Below are 19,604 nucleotides of genomic sequence, written 5' to 3' on the forward strand. Positions count from 1 at the left end.
TCCCTAAAGGGACCCAGGGCGGCTTACAACATGTTAAAAACAGATTAAAGACATAATTTAACAAACAGATAAAAACATATTAAAAACACTAACAGATACCATAAAACAGTAGTCAGATAAAAAGTCAGATAAAAAGAGCATAAAGCAGCAGATCGTAGAGGAATCAGGCCTGTAGAAAATACCAAAAGATGTTAAAAAGATGTCTGTCTTATTTGAGTTTCCATGAACTCAGAAGGCTTGTTTAAACAGAAGGGTCTTCAGGCCTCACCGAAAAGTCTCAAGAGAGGGAGTCTCAAGTCAAGGGGAATTCCATAGTGTTGGTGCCACTACTGAGAAGGCCCTATTTCTTGCCGCCACCCCACGTACCTCCCTAGGCGGCGGCACTTGTAAAAAGGCCTTCACTGATGACCTAAGAGGACGAGCCAGATTGTGCGAAAGTAGGCGATCTCTAAGATACCCTGGCCCAGAGCAGTATAGGGCTTTAAAGGTCAAAACCAGCAAATTGAATTGGGTCCAGAAACAAATGGACAGCCAATGTAGCCCCCGGAGAAGCGGGCTGACAGAGTCAAACCGCCTAGCTCCAGTGACCACACGGGCCGCCGCATTCTGCACTAATTGCAGTTTCTGAACCGTGTTCAGGGGCAGCCCCACATAAAGCGCATTACAATAATCTAACCTCGATGTCACCGTAGCATGGATCACCGTGGCCAGGTCTGCACGATCCAAGTACGGCCGCAGCTGGTGCACGAGCCGAAGCTGAGCGAAGGCCCCCCTAGCCACAACCACCACCTGGGAATCCAGGAGCAGCTGCAAGTCCAGGTGGACCCCCAAGCTGCAGACCTGCTCCTTCAGAGGGAGTGCAATCCCATTCAGAGCAAGCCGATAGTCCAGCACCTACATCGAGGATTTCCGAACCAGGAGAGCCTCTGTCTTATCCGGATTTAATTTCAGCTTGTTAGCCCCCATCCAGATCCTCACTGCTTCCAGACAGCGCTCCAGGCCCTCAACCACCACCCTGGAGTCTGGAGGAAAGGAGAGATAGATCTGTGCCAACTTCTTGGCTGGCACATGTGTGCACATTTGATCCTTGTTGTGTATATGTGACGTTGGGCAGAAAAGGCTAAATGTAATGTGTAGTTTGGCTCCCAAGATCCAAACTAGAGTCTAAGGCTTTCTAGGACTCCTATTAGCTGCTTTTGTCACAATGAATCAGGCATCTATGTTAGTGCAGATGCACAAATGTTTGCTTTTCAAAACAGGTAAATGTTTAACCAGTATTTGAATATCTCCCTCCTGGTGCCACTGATGCCACTATCTCACGCAATGCAATATTTTAATTGCTGGACTGTCAATAGGGCTATTTATGTGTGTTTCCACTTCAAGAATGGCAAAGAACGGGTTTGGTTCATCTGGGCCACAAGACTCTTTTCCTTCATAGAATATGACCTGAAAATTACTCCCCAGGTGAATCCCATCTCCAAACAGGACAACGTGGCCATTAAGCCAGCAAATGTTTGAGATTTTAATAGCTTTTATCATCCAAATGTAGCCATTGTACTGTAAATTCTTTAGTGGCATATGGGGATGCGTTGGCCAATTCTTGCAAGAAGATCATTCTCCTGATGTTTTCATCCTGCATTCTTTAGAATGAACATGGTTTTACAATGTAAATATCTCCCAGCTATTTGTAGAGCCTTGTGCTGGTGCTAGCATTTCATTCTAGCCTGAAATCCATATAAAGCATGCACGGCTTCTGTCATGCTCAAACACACGCAAGAATTGTAAGTCGTGTTAGCTGGGATGGCACTAAGCATCATCTAGTTCAAAATGTTATTAAAAGTAATGGAAGGGTCATACCTTTATTCGGACCAACTAAAATTTCACTTTGCAAAGTATCACTTTGTGATATTCCAGTTTAGTGCTTCCCAAACCTTTTAGCACCAGGACCCACTTTTTAAAATGACAATTCATTGTGACCCACTAGACTGAAAAAGAGATCTAGAAAGAAATATTTTATTTCTTATTAATAATTGGTAAATCATTAATTAATAATAATTGGGTCCTGCGCTCCCAAGGCTGCTAGGGACCTTATGTATAGTATGGGTGCATAGACATTTGCTAGATTCTCCCTAGGAATGGAGTCTCTAAAATTTCCCAAGGACTACTCCCCCAAATCATTATAGTCATTCTTCCAGGGTACCCAGATGGTTGAACTGGAGAGCAAAATGTGCAGTTAGGGATTTTCAGGCAAGACAGAAGGCTAAATTTGGGTTCACATATGATCTACAGCACACCAATTGCTAGAGAAAATCAGAAAATGTGACATTTTAAATTGGGAGTAGATTTAATTTGGGAAGATTACTCATAGAACAGGTTAGCTTTCCATCTAATGATTTTCTTCTGCAAATCAGGCAAGAGTACTTGCAAAGTTTTGTTTTTTTTTTTTTTCTTTTCTTTTCTCCAGCTATCAAAAAGCTTTTGACAAAGTCCCTCAACAAAGGCTCTTGAGTAAACTTAGCAGCCAGGGAATAAGAGGATGGGTCTTGTTATGGATTGGTAACTAGTTAAAGAACAGGAAGCAGAGAGTAGGAATGAGCCATTTTCATGGTGGGGGGGGAACTAAAAAATGGGATCTCTTGTATTGGGACTGGTACTTTTTAACTTTTTCATAAATGATCTGGAGTTGGGAGTGAACAGCGAGGTGGCCAGGTTTGCAGGTGACACCAAACTTAGGATGGGTGGTGCAGTTTCCATTCATTGGACTTCTTTGGGTATGCAATCCATTGCTCTGTACATTCCATGCGCACATCCTACATAAACACAACAGGGCATGGGCAGAGGACACATGATACAGCCACCTTGCTGAAGCTAAGCAATCTCGGTCCAATCAGTGACTGCTGGGTGACTGCTGGAAACCACATGTACCTTCCCTTGAGTTTCATAATGAAAGGAAGGAGGAACTAAAAGTCCCATCCTATCCTGTCACACTGTAGCATGCAGCCACTCCAAAAAGGTGCAAACTGCATGCTATGATGGGGGGGGGGGGTGTGACATGAAGGAAAATGGAGGTAAGTGAAAACATTTTTACTTACCACAATGTAAGTCCTTAGGCTGCCCATAAGTCTCTTTGGATATCTACCACCCATTTTAGTGCTGTATGCCTGAGAAGGGAAAAGAGGTGGGGAGGTTTTTAAAAGAGGGGATAAGATCCAGTAAGTGTGACTGCTGCCAGATCCACACCCTCCCTCCTCTGATATGCTCCCATTTCCTCTGCCTAAAGGCCCTATTTCTTCCCCTCCCTGCCCATGGCCCACCTTCACTGCTGACTTACCAGTGCTGAGGGATCTAGGAGGGCCACTGTCATGTGGCTGGTGCCAGTCGCCACTTATGGTAGGAGCCAGGTAGCGCATGATAGAGTGTCGCATTTTGCAGTGTCATAACTTGGGCTGTACTACTGGTATGTGAGTACTGGTAGCACAGCCTAATTTGGACTGTAAATAAAAGAAATATACACAGAAGGAACACACACAGAGTGTATCTGCCTTCCTCCCACATCTTACCTGTTATTATCAGTGTCACTCTGCTTGAGAACATGCGTGTGAGTAAATGTGTACTATGCATACACCGTTTCCAACATTCATTCATTTTCTTTCATGGCCAAGAACTGGAATCCAGGTCAGGGTCATGGAAATAGGGGCACTGGCATGATTCTCACTGTTTGGGGTCACCAATGGCAAGAAGCAGTTTTACCCCTTTCACAAGTGCCCCTGTGGAAACGAATGGCTGTCAGCTCCCCCTTATAGGGAAGAAATAAAGTGCTCCATTTGCGGAACTGTTTTGGTGCTGTCAAAATTTTGACATCAAAAAGGGTGCTAATTGTAATTGAGTAAGTGCGTACTCCCAAACCTAAGGTCTCACCCTTCGTTGGTAGGAATTGCAGACAAAATGAGAATTTCATTGATGAGAATCCCTTGCATGTGCACATGTTTCTGTGGGGAGAGCGTAGTACATCTCTACAGAGTCTTAACAAACAGAAGCCCCCCTCTCCACTTGTGTACACACACACAAAGACATGCATGCACGCGTGCACACACCCTGCCCCCCCATGACAGGCATTTTGCTAGTTAATGAATAAGCACAGATATGGCGCTGAATTCCAGTGCTAATACTTGCAGCTCAGGGGAAAGCTCTTTACAAGAGAAAATGTCTATAAATGGATCTTAGCAGAATCTCCTTATTGCTTGCTCAACACCTTAGGCAAACATTTGTTTTCTACTGTAGTACATATTTGGCATTGTTCAAACTAACCCTTCTTTCAGAGTACATATAGTTTTGTAAAATGTCAATACATCATGTTTGAAAAATAGCTTATGCAATCTTGGAACGTCTCCGCTGCTTGTGTTCCAGTAGGAATACGAATCCTTTCATCGCCTTATCAGTAGATTGTTAAGGATAAACTTCCCGCGGGATTCTTATGCTGGGTAAGGTAAGTCAATTGTCATTGCTTTGAGTTAGTCCGATCGCTGAGGTGGCAACCCTGAATATTTGGGGGGAAAATATTAAAAAATTAAATTCAGCTCTCAGGACTGTTTCACATTGTAGTGAATCCAGATGCACATGGAGTTCACCCTTATCAGGGAGCTGCTATCCAACTGGCCCTTGGTGAGCATTCCAGATTGCTATACAAGTTTACAAGAATGCATTTGTACAGTTGTACACCTAAAGATATTAATTTATTTAAAGTATTTTTACCCATCTTTCTCCCCAAGGGGACCCAGATAACATCTAACCTAAAACAGAGATGGCCAAGGCCCTTGTTTTGTTCTTTTGCTTTTGTAACTGTGGCCAAAATAAAATCCAGAGTGTGAACAAGCCTAACTCCAGTTGAAAGTACAGTATCTGTTCATGCCCTGATAGGCTTGTCTTGAGTCTATTGAATGAAACAGCAGGCAGGAGAGACAGGGAGGGGTGCAGGCCTGACTCTGTACCATACCCAGGACTGCAGGACTTTTTACCTCTCTATTATTTGAGAAGTTAGAAAATACACCAGGTCTTCCAGGTGCCCCCCCCCCACACACACATGTAAAATTTACAGTTCATTTTTTTATCAAAGTGCATTTGATATCAAAGTGCATTTTGATAGTGCAAAGTGCATTTATCAAAGTGCATTTTTATCCCGCAGCTACAAAAAATAAGATGAAAGATCCAAATAAATCCAGTAATTATATGAATAAATTTGGAATATATAAGGAAATGCATGTAAAATTAATTCAGTAGAATATCAACAAAAATGCTATTTTTTGTAAGCTGTAAGCAAGTAAGCTGTTGGATTTTACAAAATAATTTATAAAAGGATTTTGGTTTCTGACAGGCATTCTTTATATTTGTTGATTTCTTCTCCGTTGTCATGGATCCATCCATCCATCCATCCTCTCCTTTTCATGAAATGTATCAATTCAACCATGAGAGCAAGGTTACACTTTTTTTTTTCTGGCAATTTTGTCAAGCTGAGTATTACCAGAAGCTTACACAGTGGTGGACAGAGGATCCTGGCTATCAGTATCCTTGTAGTATTTTAAATGTAAATATCAGGCCAAAGGCCCATCTAGTCCAGCAGCCTGCCTCCCACAGTGTCCCACCAGATGCCTCATAGAAGCTCAGAAGCAGGAGATGAAATCAAGGCATGCCCCTCTCCTGTCACTGCATTTGTGTGCATCAAATGTGAGTAGAACAACCAATCCCTCATCTTATTTTCAGTGCAGCTGAAGTAGCACAATGAGGAATGCTTTCCTTTGTCCCTTCATCCCTCTCATTAGCTCACTGTTCACATGGCTGCTTGCTCTAGCATGCGGAAGATAAGATTGGGCTGCAAGGCTGTCTTCTTGGTTTATGGTTTAGTTAAGCAAGACTCACCAGCCATAGAGGAAATGTTAGGTTCATAGCAGTCCCTCCAGCATCCATTAGAAGGAGGTGACAGTGGCATTGATGCTGGATGCTGGAAGGAGGATGGAGAGGGCTTACCTTTCTCCCTCACGGTTCAGTGCAACTCCTGCCACTTCCTCTAATGGCCATGGAGGGAACGCTAAACCCCCAGAGTTCCCTCTGCCAGGAAGAGGTGATGGTGGCAATGCTGGACACCAAGCAAGAGAGGTAAGCCCTTCCCATCTTCTTCTCACATGCGATAGTACAAGAAAAGATTGGATCCAGTCTGTACTCCATGGAGGGAGCAAGCTGGGGGAAGCAGCAGGAGAGTGCCCCTCCACAAAACTACCACTTCTTCCCACTTATTGCTTGACAGAAAGATCTCAGCCCATGTCATGGATGGGTTGCCCCTGTGGGAGGCATGCTAGTTTATGTGTGTTCAAGTCTGCATGCCATTCTCTACATTCCTTGTACCTTCCTTATTCCATTCTATTTTCTAGGAGAAAATTCTTCTTTTTTAATCCAGTGAAGGGCATTGATGTATGTACAGTCTTCATTAACCCCTATTTACACCATCTCGTATGGAGGACAATTCCTCTTTATAAATTATTTCACTATAAGTCCAAGCTTTCTGATCCCTAAGCCTAACTTATAAAGGGGACATTTGGCTGCATTTGGCTTTTTAAATACTTGCAGTCTGAAGAATCAAGCTACGCGCACTTTGCTCCAAAGGTTCTTGAAGTACACTGGTCCTGATCCAGCAATCTGCACATACAGCAGGGATCTCCTGCAAGCATGTTTTCCCAGGCTGAAAAGCCCCATCCAGCACCCTCTCAGCCTCAGTCCATTCATTTGCAAGAGCTTCTGTAATCTGTTCAGTGATGTGAGGAGATAAATGAGAGGTTGGATTCAGAGCCTCTAGTACAATCTCCAACAAATTGACTGAGGGTGCCCAGTTTGGCAAAGGATTCCAGGTAGGACTCTTTAGCCTTAGACAAAGCATGTGCAGTATCCATTTGAGCATGTGGCTCCTCATGAACCTAGGGATATGGGCACATATGGCCATAGCCCAGATCAGGATGACTGGAAAGATTCTAAGAGGTCAATGTGTACTCTGCTCAAGCAAGGATGTAAAGAGCAGGCAGTACCTGTGGAAAATAAGAAATGCTTTTCTAGTTCAGGGGAAATGCTGCCGAAGCCTTGTAAACATTAAAAACTAAGCTACAACCCAAACAGCTCTGCAGCGAACTGGAGGGGCACTTATCAATTACATATGCAAACACAAATGTTTTTTCACCGAAACAGACTTCTAAATGAGCTTCTGTGTCTGGCTGAAAATGAAATCTTTGTGGGTTTTCAGATCCACTGGAGTGAGCTGAGATTTGCTCTCCTCGCACATGAAAGCCTTTAAATCTTGCTCAACTTATCAACTACCTCAATTCCTGCTACGTATTTGGAGGTCAGTTCTACTATCACATGACCAAAGTCTTGTGTTTCCTTACCTCCCTCATTGTGTTTACAGAGAATGCTGAGCGTGTACATGTGTATGGAGAGGAAGAGGCCATCACCAAGTTTGCAATTTACTGGAGTTTAGTCTATGAGGAGTGAGTTATAAACAAAGACGAGCAAAGGCCACTCGCTCTGGCCAAGAACACATTGATTGCTGGCAATGTTGTGTTCTTGGCTTTCAGCTTTGTTCTTGCAGTATGGGGTTTTTTTCATAGCTACTCAAACCAAACTGAACATTCTTCAATAGTGTCTTTCTATTAGGTTTAGCCCCTTTCATTGCTATATGTACTGGTTGCAGACATCTTTTCAGTTTGGACTTTACATTTGAACTTATGCAAAATTGCACATGCTGCTACTAACTCAGTGGTTTCCAAATTTTTTAGAGGCCCTGCCTGATTAATAAATGCCAAGGGATACAATTATAATGGTGACCGGGCAGCAGTGCTTCCCAACCAAATAACAGCGTCTTTAACCCTTGATGCACATAGTCTAATCTGCCCGGTCAGTTTTGCATCCTAACAAAAATGGGGTCACAACCCAATGGTGGATCCTGGACTCACAGTTTAGGAACCACTGTACTAACTAGTATGCTTGTCTAGTATATGGGAGGGTGAATTTCTAACAGTGATTTTGTGATGTGTGAATTCAGTGAACATAAAACATGACCACTGCCACTCCTGTTTTCCTGTCGAGGTCTCTTTGCAACAAAGTTGATTCCATCTAACTGGTCACCATGCTTGCGGTAGTGTCTGTTGGACTCATCTGGCATAAAACCATGGGAAATGCCAAGTTGTTTTTTCAGTTTTTTTAAAGGTGAAACTTCCCATGTTTACCCATAAGGGAGTATTGCAAGCAAAGAACTTCAGTTAGAGAGAAACTCAAGAGGTCCTTCTTAAGGAGTTCCACAGGGGGTAGCCATGATAGTTGTAGCAAGAAACAACAAAGGCTGCTGTCCTGTACACACTTTCCAGGGAGTAAAATCCATTGAATAAAATGGAACTTACCTCTGAGTAGACATCAGAGGAGTCCACTGAAAATCTAAGGATTAACACATTTATTTCAGTAGAAGCTTTCATGGACTACAGTCTACTTCATTTGATCCATTGTCAGGTCAGATTGCCTCTGATGAAGTGGACTAGTCCATAAAATGTTGAAATAAATGTGTTCTTCTTTAAAAGGTGCTACGGGGCACATTCTTGTTCTTCTTAATTCAGGCAAGATGGCTAAGATCTGAAGTGCTACTGATGGGCTATCACAAATGGCTTGCAGGGCAGGATCCACATCATTGTTCACATGTTACACAGAACTGTTTTGCTTTGGCTGATTGACATATTTCAAACCAATCCTGTAGTTTTAGGCAGTTTGTCATCTAGAAAAACTTGTTCCTAATTCAGTGCCATTTCCTATTAAAATAAATAAGTAAGTAAATAAATAAATAAATTTAAAAAAGCTACATAGATTCTGCATTTGGTGGCTCCCAAGATATAGGGGGCAGAGTCTCAAAATAACATAAAATGCATTTTAAAAACATCTGTTAGCGCTGGTATCTTGCAGGGAAACCAATATGTCAACTTGCCCTCTGGTCAATGACTGCTTAAAGAATAATACAACAGCAGATGTACAATCGGAGCCAGGATGCTGGAATATTTGGACTTCTGCCTTGTCCACAGTAAGAGGAAACGAAGAGCTCATGACAGAAGCTGCCTAAATACAGCTTACTAATTGCTTGAGTGCTGCCTGCTTTCAGTTGGCAGAATATTGCTGTCTTCCCCTGTTAAAACATCTGCAATGTATTCTGGGGAAAGATACAAATACATATATGCTCATATGGTTGGAGCCGTCTCGACTGCACAAATAGTCACCTTGGCGTGCCAGGCTGGCATCCAAGGTCACACTTTCCAGAGTAAGCTGCCTTTTGTTCCTGAGATATGAGTTGCAAATATTTCACACCTCTTCCATGGAAGGAATCTTGGAGTAAGGTTTGCTAGTATCCAAGGTTTCAGTAGCCATGGTAGTAGCAGGAATGTATCCCCTGAGGATACTGAGGTATGCCTGTGTAACATAAGAACAGTCCCGCTGGATCAGGCCATAGGCCTATCTAGTTCAGCTTCCTGCATGTCTCAGGGAGCACACAAGACAAGAGACCCGCATCCTGGTGCCATCCCTTACATCTGGCAATCTGAGGTAACCCAATTCTAAAGTCAGGAGGTTGCACATACACATACAAGTTGTAACCCGTGATGGACTTTTCATCCAGAGATAGAGGCACAGTGTTTTTGATTGGTCTTCTAAACCAATTCATATGAAGAATATTCCTCTCCCTTTGCCCCTCCCTCTCATACAGATCCATCTAAACTCAGGAAAGAATCCTGGAAATAGTTATTTCTCCAAATACCCTGTATTTTTATTATGGCTAAGGTAATTCATGTGATGTTGGGACTATCTTTTATTACCATCTCTGTCGAAAAAAGGAAACAGGGGTGGGGCAGAAGGTATCCTGGCTTCATTTCCTGCTGGTTTGAAAACTGTCAGCTGCTAGACAGTCCACTGCGCTCACCGCACTCTTGACACGAACGCACGCTACGGACCTCTGAAAATATTTTCATACTCTTCCTTTCCAACTGCAAGCACAAGCACTTTTGCCATGTAAGCTTTTGTGTGGAACAAAGCTGCTACTGCAGCTGTTTTCATGCAGCACTAAACTGTGATGGGGTGCAAGCTTCAGACTGACATCAAAGACAAACAATAAAATTAGCCCCCAGCACTCAAGGCCCTCTGAATTTCATATTTTTTTTTATTTTTTAATGAAATCTATCTATCTATCTATCTATCTATCTATCTATCTATCTATCTATCTATCTATCTATCTATCTATCTATCTATCTATCTATCACACAGTACACTACTTAAGTCATCTTTACAATGCTGTGGTTGCCTCAGTGTTGACACTAGCTGTAAGGCCCATAACAGAGCAAGACTACAGTTTAACTTTGAACATATGAATCAGGTATCTGCTAGATTCACCTTGTATATGAATCTAGATGTTGGAAAAGTCTGCCCTGCCATCATTTCAAGTTCTACTGCTGTTGAATTGCTGGTGAACATCTGGGAACCATCTGTTGACAATTCAAATCTAAATTCCTGCTTGGACTTTAAATAGTTTCATGTTCCTTTTATAAATAAGTACTTTAACTTGAGAGATCCTTCAGTGTAGTCAGCTAGAAATATGAGGTGGAACGTTGCGAGTTCAAATCTCACCTCAGCCGCGAAGTTGCTAGATAATAAGGCCTTGGCTCACAGTCTCAGTCCCTCCCACCTTCAATATGGGAATAACGAGGGGTGATGTCACAAGTTAACCAATTCAGGCACTGGCGGAGAGCCCGGCAAAATAAAAGCACATAAGCAAGAAATCATCATAAAATTAAACATGGAAGAAACGAATCACACAACAGCATTACAAGATCAGCAGCTGATGTATGATATCAAAATGTGCTTCCAGACAGCACCATTCACTCATCCATTTGACCGGGGTGTGGAGGCAGATTAAGGCCAGGAAGGGGGCAGTATCAATGGTATCAGTGACAGCACTGCTGCCAATATCCTATCCCCCCCGTCCTGATTTTGATCCACCTTCCTGGGTCCACTTGGACTTTTGCCGGCATAGGTTTGAGTATACCCATTTGGATGGTGGAGGCTTAACCCCAGGCAAGGGAGCAAATGTTCCCTTACCTGGAGGACACATGGGAGCACAAGCTCCAGTAGCACGGCTGCATCAGTGGCGGCATGTGGGTGGGTGAGGATTTTGTTAGGATTGGGCTGTTATTTACTTAGAATACTTCTAAATCACTGCTCAAGAAAACAGCTCCACTATTTCTGGAACAGATTATTATTGCAGTTGTTGAAAATTTTGGAGTTTTGTGTTGCAAAAAGGAAAATGTTCTCAGCATTAATCTGGCATTCTCTTTTCAAAGTTATGTTGATTGCTTTTTGCCCTGCCTGTGATTTAACTTTTGTATACTTTTAAATGAACAAGGAAAAAAGAAAAAAAAAAAAAACTTAAGGGAAAATATAACAGGAGAGGAACTATTCATGCCTTATAGCTGGAGCTTCCCCCATCCCCGCTTTTTACATAATACTTCATATGACATTATTCCGTTTCATTTTTCTACTTACAGCCAAGTTCTCCAATTTATCAAGATAAATTTTTATGTTCTTCCTATCCCATTTATCAGTGTCTGGTCACTATAAATTGATTGAAGGGTCAAGATAACCGGAATGTGTGTTTACATGCTGAAAGTGAAGTACTCCTTCCAAATGCTTGGACTAGATTTATCTTGCCTTTTTTTCCCCCCTTCCTCTGGGAAGAATTAATGGAAACAGGAAATCTGCAAACATTTAAAATGGATATATGAGATTATTGGAAAAAATGCCTTTCCTACAAATAGAGCTTTTAAAAGAAAAATAATCTACAATGTTTGGGAGCCGTAGGTACTTAACTCAAGCCACATTTTAAAATAATGCATGCAATATATACCACTCTCTTTAAGTTTATATTCATAAAGGCCTTGGGACTAGGCTGGCATGAGGTGTTTTGTATCCCACCATGGACAGGGAAGTTCATATGATGTCTGATATCCTACAGATGGGACATGCTACCACGTGGTAGTTCCAGCAGGTAGAACTGCCTCTCTTATCACATATGGAGGAAAATGATGTGGGAAGAGGTGGAAATGGCAGAATATTTGAGACTGATCCATAAACAGTGCCACATTGTAGTGATATAGCACCACTGAAACCTCCTTAGTCATTATGGGAACTAGGGTCTCTGTCTATCAATTTCAAACCAGAATGATGTCAACCAGTACATGTACTCATGGAGATGAAAATCTAAATCAATGGTGCCCAAACCCTGACCCGGGGGCCACTTGCGTCCCTTGGGATCTCCCAGTCCAGCCCGTGGGGAGCCCCCAGTCTCCAATGAGTCTCTGGCCCTCTGGAAACTTGCCAGAACGCGTGCTGGCCCAATGCAACTGCTCTCACAGTGATGGCGACCATTTCCCTCTCACTTGAGCTGTGGGATGAGGGCTCTCTTCACTGCTTGCTGTTTCATATTTGTGATGCAGCAGCGGCAGCAAAGGTAAGGCCTGCCTTGCTTTGTGCAAGGCCTTTTATAGGCCTTGAGCGATTGCAAGACCTTCATTCATTTATATAAGTTCCTATATTCATTTTTGTAAATTTGAGTAAACTTATTCAAATTTGAAATGTAAATTAATTCTTTTTATTTTCCCCCGGCCCCTGAAACAGTGTCAGAGAGATGATGTGGCCCTCCTGCCGAACTGTTTGGACACCCCTGCTCTAAATGAATAGTGTTTGCTGGGGGATTTAAACATTGCTAGATGCCCAGTTTATAGCCGGGAAAAGAAGACTCAGGTTCCTCATTCTGGAGTCAACTGCTTCCGCCATTCATCCATTCAAACTTTTGCAAATGAAAACACCTAAGGAGGCTGAGACAGGGATGACTGAATGGATTATGTGATGACATATTGAAAGAAGAATTGGAAAATAAGGTCCAATTCACAAAAAAGTGCCTATCTGTCATGAGAAGTCTGCAACTACTCCTAACAGTTGGACAAGACATTATGTGAAATGCATAACATGTTGGTGTTTCTTTTTACTTCTTAACAGCTAATAAGTAAGGGGGGGTAAAGTGGGACAGAACCATGTTGGTGGGAGGGGCCTCTAGGAGTTTGCCCTGCCTGAGGTTCTGATCCCAATTGTGTCCTCATGTGCATTCTAGTTCAAAAAAAGCTTCCACTGAAAGCCAATCTTAGCTTTTCCTCTAACTAAAATAGCATGCAGCAGGGAGGTGTGATTGAGATCAGAATGATAGTAGGGACAAAGTCCTAAATACCCCTTACCCCCATGACAGTTCTGTTTTCTCATGTACTGTTTTTTAATAGATCCCAAGCCATATTTCATATTTTATGCAACACCTAGTTTGCCCAAAGTCTTCTTGTTGGCTTTGAAAACTCTTCACCTGAAAAGCAAACTTATTCCATTGGCAGCCTTCATTATTTTACTTTTGAAAGCAACCCTGAACTTAAATCAAGGGTGGACAATCTGAAATACTTGGATAACCAGGCCAGATAATCCACATTATGTAACCATCCCATAAGTATTGTAAGTTGCCAGTTGTAAGCTGTTTATGCCAAAACATAAAAGAGAAATAGCTAGTTGGAAGTACAGAAGTCCCCAGATCCATGCAGAGAGCAACTTCATTCTGTAAGAATGCAGCCTCAACTGAAGAGATGGCTGAAATCATTTTTTGGCAAAACAGGCAGTCGCTGTCAACTGTGTCCAAAACAAGGCCATTTTGCCCCATATAAGCAAGACTTTTGAGAGTTCATGTTTGCAGCACATGTATTTTTAACACAAAAATCATCATGACATCTGAAAAGTTCCAGTGATTATCTCCCCTCCCCACCTGATATTTTATTGTACTGTATTTTCTTCTCCAGGGCATTAACAAACCCCTCAGTATTTGATGAAAAGGAGAGATAGAACTGTGTGTCATCAGCATACGAATGGCACCCTACTCCAGATCTCTTAATGACCTCTCCCAGTGGTCTCATGTAGATGTTTAACAGAATGTAGGACAAGATAGAACCTTGTGGGACTCCAAATGCCAATGGCCAGAGTGCTGAACAAGCATCCCCCAGCACCACCTTCTGGGACCTATCAGCCCAGAAGGAGCGAAACCACTGTAAAACAGTGCCTCCAATCCCCAGCTCAGCCAATTGACCTAGAAGGATACCATGGTACTGAAAGCCACTGAGAGGTCCAGCAGGACCAACAGGGAACACACAGTCCCTGGTACAATCACTTACCTAGACAACCAAGGCCTAGACTAGGAGTGTCCAAACTTTTTGGCAGGAGGGCCACATTATCTCTCTGACACTGTGTCCGGGGCCAGGAATAAAAAAAAATTAATTTACATTTCAAATTTGAATAAATTTACATGCATTTACATTAATGAATATATTAGAGCTGGAACTTATATGAATGAACGAAGGTCTCAAGGCCTATGAAAGACCTTACACAAAGCAAGACCAGCCTTTCCTTTGCTGCTGCTTCACAGACATGAAACAGCAAGCAGTGGAGGGAGCCTTCATTCCACAGCTCATGCGAGAGGTCAGTCACCCTCACACTGAGAGCAGTTGCATCGGGCCAGCACAGACTCCAGCAAGCCTTCAGAGGGCCTGAGGCTCATTGGAGACTGGGGGCTCTCTGTGGGCCAGATTGGGAGTCCTCGAGGGCCGCAAGTGGCCCCAGGGCCGGGGTTTGGGCACCCCTGGTCTAGACAACCAACCAATCTCCATCCCAAAGCCTGGTCTGAAACCAGACTGAAAGGGATCTACATGGTCTGTTTCAGTCAGGAATCTCTGTAGCTGGGACACCACCACTAATTCAATCATTTTGCCTAGAAAAGGGAAGCTCATTACTGGCTAAAAATGATCCAGAACAGTAAGAGCTGTTTAGGAGGGGTCAAACTACCACCATTTTCAAGGCCTGAGCAACACCCCTTCTATCAAACATGCATTCACCACGACCCATTCAGCAGCCCCTCCACAGACTGATCTTTAAGACATACTAGGGAAGGGCTGAGGAGGTAAGTAGATGGCCTTACACTGCAAAGGACCTCAAGTAATATAAACTGAAAAGAATCCCAAACAATAGGACCAACAAATGTTGAGGGGACATCAGTAGGCACCACTAATGTGGAGTTCAAGTCACAATGCAAGCAATTTTATCTATCAAGCAATCATCACACTGAGCCACCAAGTAGTCTTCATGTATTACTTGAGGGGCTAGATGCAACAAACACCCTGCTACACAGAAAAGCTCTGCTGGGTGGCATTCCATGGACACAATGGTGACAGAGGGGAAAAAAAGAAAGAAAAGCTCTCAGAGCTTCACTGCTATCACCACCATGGACTAGACTCTAATATGCATTCTAGCCTGTGTTCACTGGACTCATTGCGAGTCTTCCCCCACTGTTGTTCAAGTTGTCTGCCCAGTCATTTCATTGCCCACAGTTCCTCAGTGAACCAAGCAGCTGCTGCAGCTCTGTGACAGCACATAGGAGCAATCTGACCTACAGTTCTAGCCTGTCCTGACAAGGGGAAAATCATCTAAGGGTCTCAGGACTCCATCGGGCTCCATCAGTCTCCAAGGATGGACCATACAAATCTGTCCCCTGCCTCTGTGGAGGCAAGGAGCCAAAACTAACCTAATCCCTACCAGGAAGTCCATGACAAAGAGTTACCTTAATCTCTTCCACCAACAGATCACCTTCCACCTGCCCAACAGTAAATATTTGGTCCAAAATATTGGGTCCACCTATATTTTTATGATATTTGTAAGCCACTTTGAATGCCTGTTAGGGAGATAGGGCAGGTATAAATTTGTAAATGAATGAAAGAATGAATGAATGAAATATGATCAGCAACATGCATTCAGGATTGTAATTTACTGAGATAGGCCTATGATTGCCATGATGACCAGGAAATCCTGCGCAACACCTACATCAGGGGCCTTGACGTGAAGTCACCCAGCACCACCAGCAGGGGACACTCCAATGCAACTGCCAAGATTTCCCCAACCAATTCAGGCAGGAAGCCTGTTGTGCAGCCTGGTGGATGATACACCAACAGAATTCCCATCTTGTCTCACCCAGTCAGCATAGCACAACAGCATGCAAACCTGGCAAACTGCTTGACAGTGCAGTGTCCTCTGGATCTTTGCAACTCCAGCTCCCTACCCCTGTAGCCATGGCTGCTGCAGCACACAGAAAAGTGGTAGACAAAGCTGAGAGTGGCCAAGCCCTCCTGCCTCCTCCAGCCCGGGCTCTACGATACATGCCAGGTCATTTAATGTTAGAGGGCCTCCTCCAGCATTAAATCTGGGATCCGACTGATCTTATTATTTACTGTTCTGGCCTTCAACAGCAGCAACTTCATGCTAAAAGGGTCATAGCCAGAACCACCAGCAGCCCTGGGGTTGAGGGAGAGACCAGAAAGAAGGATACTCTGTTGATTACTAACTCTCTCCTGGAATGGCTGGCCCACTCTCTCTGCCACATGAGACAAACAGGGCCACTGGGACGTGTGTGCCCGCGCATGTCTGTGTTTTTCTTTTTTGCTGCAGCAGCAGCCCACAACGTCTAATTTCAGCACTGTATTTCTTCAGTCACAACTGGACTGTGCCCTTTAACTCTTCAGCTGAAGAATCCCAATTCAGCCGCTTCAGAATAGGAAACTTCTGAGGTGAAAAATTGAGTGTAACCACAAAGTATTGACTCACTGCTGAAGTAATGAGCGGCTGAGGAAACAAGTTATTGTTTGAAAATGAAATGCTGTTGCCAAGCGGGCTGTTTTTACCGCAAGTGCCAAGTCGAGGTATAGAATAGAAACAAAAAGAAAATGCAGGCCAGGAGATGGACCAAATATCCTGCTCTCTGTTTTGTTTTAGTTTCAACCTGTAATGAAGTTCTTTCAAAGAATGCCACCATTTTGACTTGCACACCATTCTGACTTGGCCTTGGTGGAATATTGGCTACATGCAAAAGATCTACCACAGAAGCAGTTGTGGACCTACCATAAGGTCCGATGGGGCAAAAGCCCCAGGCGCAAGGCACCAGGACCCTGTGGAAGCCTCCACAGGACCCTGAGGTGCCCGACGGGGGTGGAAATTTTGCTTCTGGTTTTCTGGAAGCACAGTTTAAAGCATAGGGAACCTCATAGGGGTTTCTCCGATGAGGGTGGAGGTTGCGCGAGGCTCCATGAACCTCAGGTGAGTGGGGGGGATTTCTGTGCAGGGGCAGCAGTAGCCCGCGGGGGGGGGGCACCATCGTGGACCTTTGCCCTGGGTGTGGGGCTGGGAAGGTCCACTGCTGCACAGAAGGCAGGCTGGCTGCCTCTGATTGCCAGATGCAGGGGAGGGCACCGGGATGTGTCCGTTTTCTTGTGTGCTCCCTGGGGCATTTGGTGGACCGCTGTGAGATACAGGAAGCTGGACTAGATGAGCCTGTGGCCTGATTCAGTGGGGCTCTTCTTATGTTCTTAAGTCCTGAAAATGCAGCCAAGGTGCTCCCTTTCAAAGAAAATTCAATAGCATAATAGCTCTGTTAGTTATGACATTTTCAGACACAGTCTAGTTCTGGCACATTTTGTTTTTCCTTTCAGGGAAGTAAAGCCAGCCACAAATTCTTTACAAGTTATTTTTCCATCCTATGCAAAAGAATGACTTTTTTTTAATATATATTTCTGATGACTTCTGCTGGGGTGGGAGGGGGAGGGTCAATTGTGCTATCTCCAGACCTGGTCTTTTTTTTTTTTTCCTTTCCCATAATCTTGCATGTAGTAAGCTAATTACCAGTCAGAGTCGAGAGCATTCAGCACTAGGACCTTTCCCAGGCTCTGGCTTGCACTTTTTTTCCCCCCTATGTAACACTGCCAGTCTATCAGCTGTTAGCTGGATATTGAACAACAGCTGCCATCCACTGTAAACATCCGGCTTCCACTGAGCGGCACAAAGAGCCAATTGACAGGCGCAAGCATCAGAATGCATAGGAATGCGTTCACAATTACGGTGTCATTCTTCGGTGTTTAATAGTTCTAACAGAAACAGAAAAAAAGAGGGGGGAGGGTGAGCCCCCAAGATAAATGCAGTTGTGATTCATTGATTTTGTTTCCTGTTTATTACAAGACAGTTGTGAGGCCTTAAAAAATGTTTGAAGGGAGCTCTTGTAGTTATCAGCAAGCAACATTGTGATCTGTGCTAAGAATATTAAAACAGCACCTGGGACCATTTCACACAGGATGTGGCAGGAAACTCAGGTTTGCCATCAAGCAGACATTCCCCAGGCAGCTGCAGCCAATCCTGGCTTCCTAGCAGAACTGTGCAGGACCCCTATTGATTCCATTCACATATAGGCGGTGCTGTTTTAGGTGTAAACACGTGTTATTTTTAAGGCCATCCTTCAAATGTGAAATGTGTCATCTATACCAGAGCCAAGTTGTTGGGGTTCCGACGCAAAGCCTTGCTCAGGACCCCCTATAATGCCCTCAGCTGCCTCCTGATGGCATACCCAGCAATTGCACTGCCACTAGTATTGAAGGGTCATGTGTTCCTGGCCAGTGGACTTTTGTCCTCGATCAGTATCCCATGTGGCTAAACCCAAGTGGGTGCTAAATGTTAAGAAAAATGGGATAAAAACAGTGGTTTCAATATGTTGGTGCCTGAACGTGCATAAGCATAAAGTGCTTTCTAGCTTATATTTTGGGGCCCATCCAATCACATCTCCTTCATTTATGTAACCATAGGAAGTTCAGAATTGCTCTATCAGACCAACTCATATGGAAAATATTAGCACCATTAAATGAAAATGTGTGGACTAATGGAAAGATGAGGTGGGGAAGTGCTCTGAGTATTTACCCTTGTGTGGGCCCAATCCGATCAAAGTTTCCAGTGCTGATGCAACCACAATGCAGCCCTGAGGTACAGGAACAAACATTCCCTGATCTTGAAGAGGCCTCCATGACTGCCCACCACAGGATGCAGCACATGCCCCATTGGCAAAGCTGCATCAGCACTGGGAAATTAGATAGGCTTGAACCCTGTATTGCCTACCATAGCAAAAAGTATTCATCAAGAAGCCTAGATTCCATCCACCTTTCTAAGTCAAGTAGAATGTTCACATTGTTGAAAATTTATTCATACAGTACAGGTATTTGAAAGGTGGACATAGTTGGAATAATACTTGATAAAGTGAGATATAAGCAAAGCAGAAAGATCAATAAATTATTAGGTGTTTGCCTAGGTGTATCACCCTCAATTTGCAGAAGTAAACTTGAAGGGTTTCTGGCTCTATCCTCCAGCAGGTCTGTAAGATACTAGGCGAGGGCCTGACCTCCACATTCGGTAAAGCTGATACAGATCCTGAGAATCTTAATGTTGCCTCACGCACAGAGTCACTATGATAAATGGAATGTTTTGGTGGAATACTAAATTGGGGGCAATTTGGTGACATTTGTAAAATGGGTGCAGAAACATCATCTAAAGGGGTGATGTTTGTCATATGCCATGGGGCATGAGTCATTTTTTTTGATTCC

This window comes from Tiliqua scincoides, chromosome 3 (assembly GCF_035046505.1).
Source record: "Tiliqua scincoides isolate rTilSci1 chromosome 3, rTilSci1.hap2, whole genome shotgun sequence".
Classification (NCBI taxonomy): domain Eukaryota; kingdom Metazoa; phylum Chordata; class Lepidosauria; order Squamata; family Scincidae; genus Tiliqua; species Tiliqua scincoides.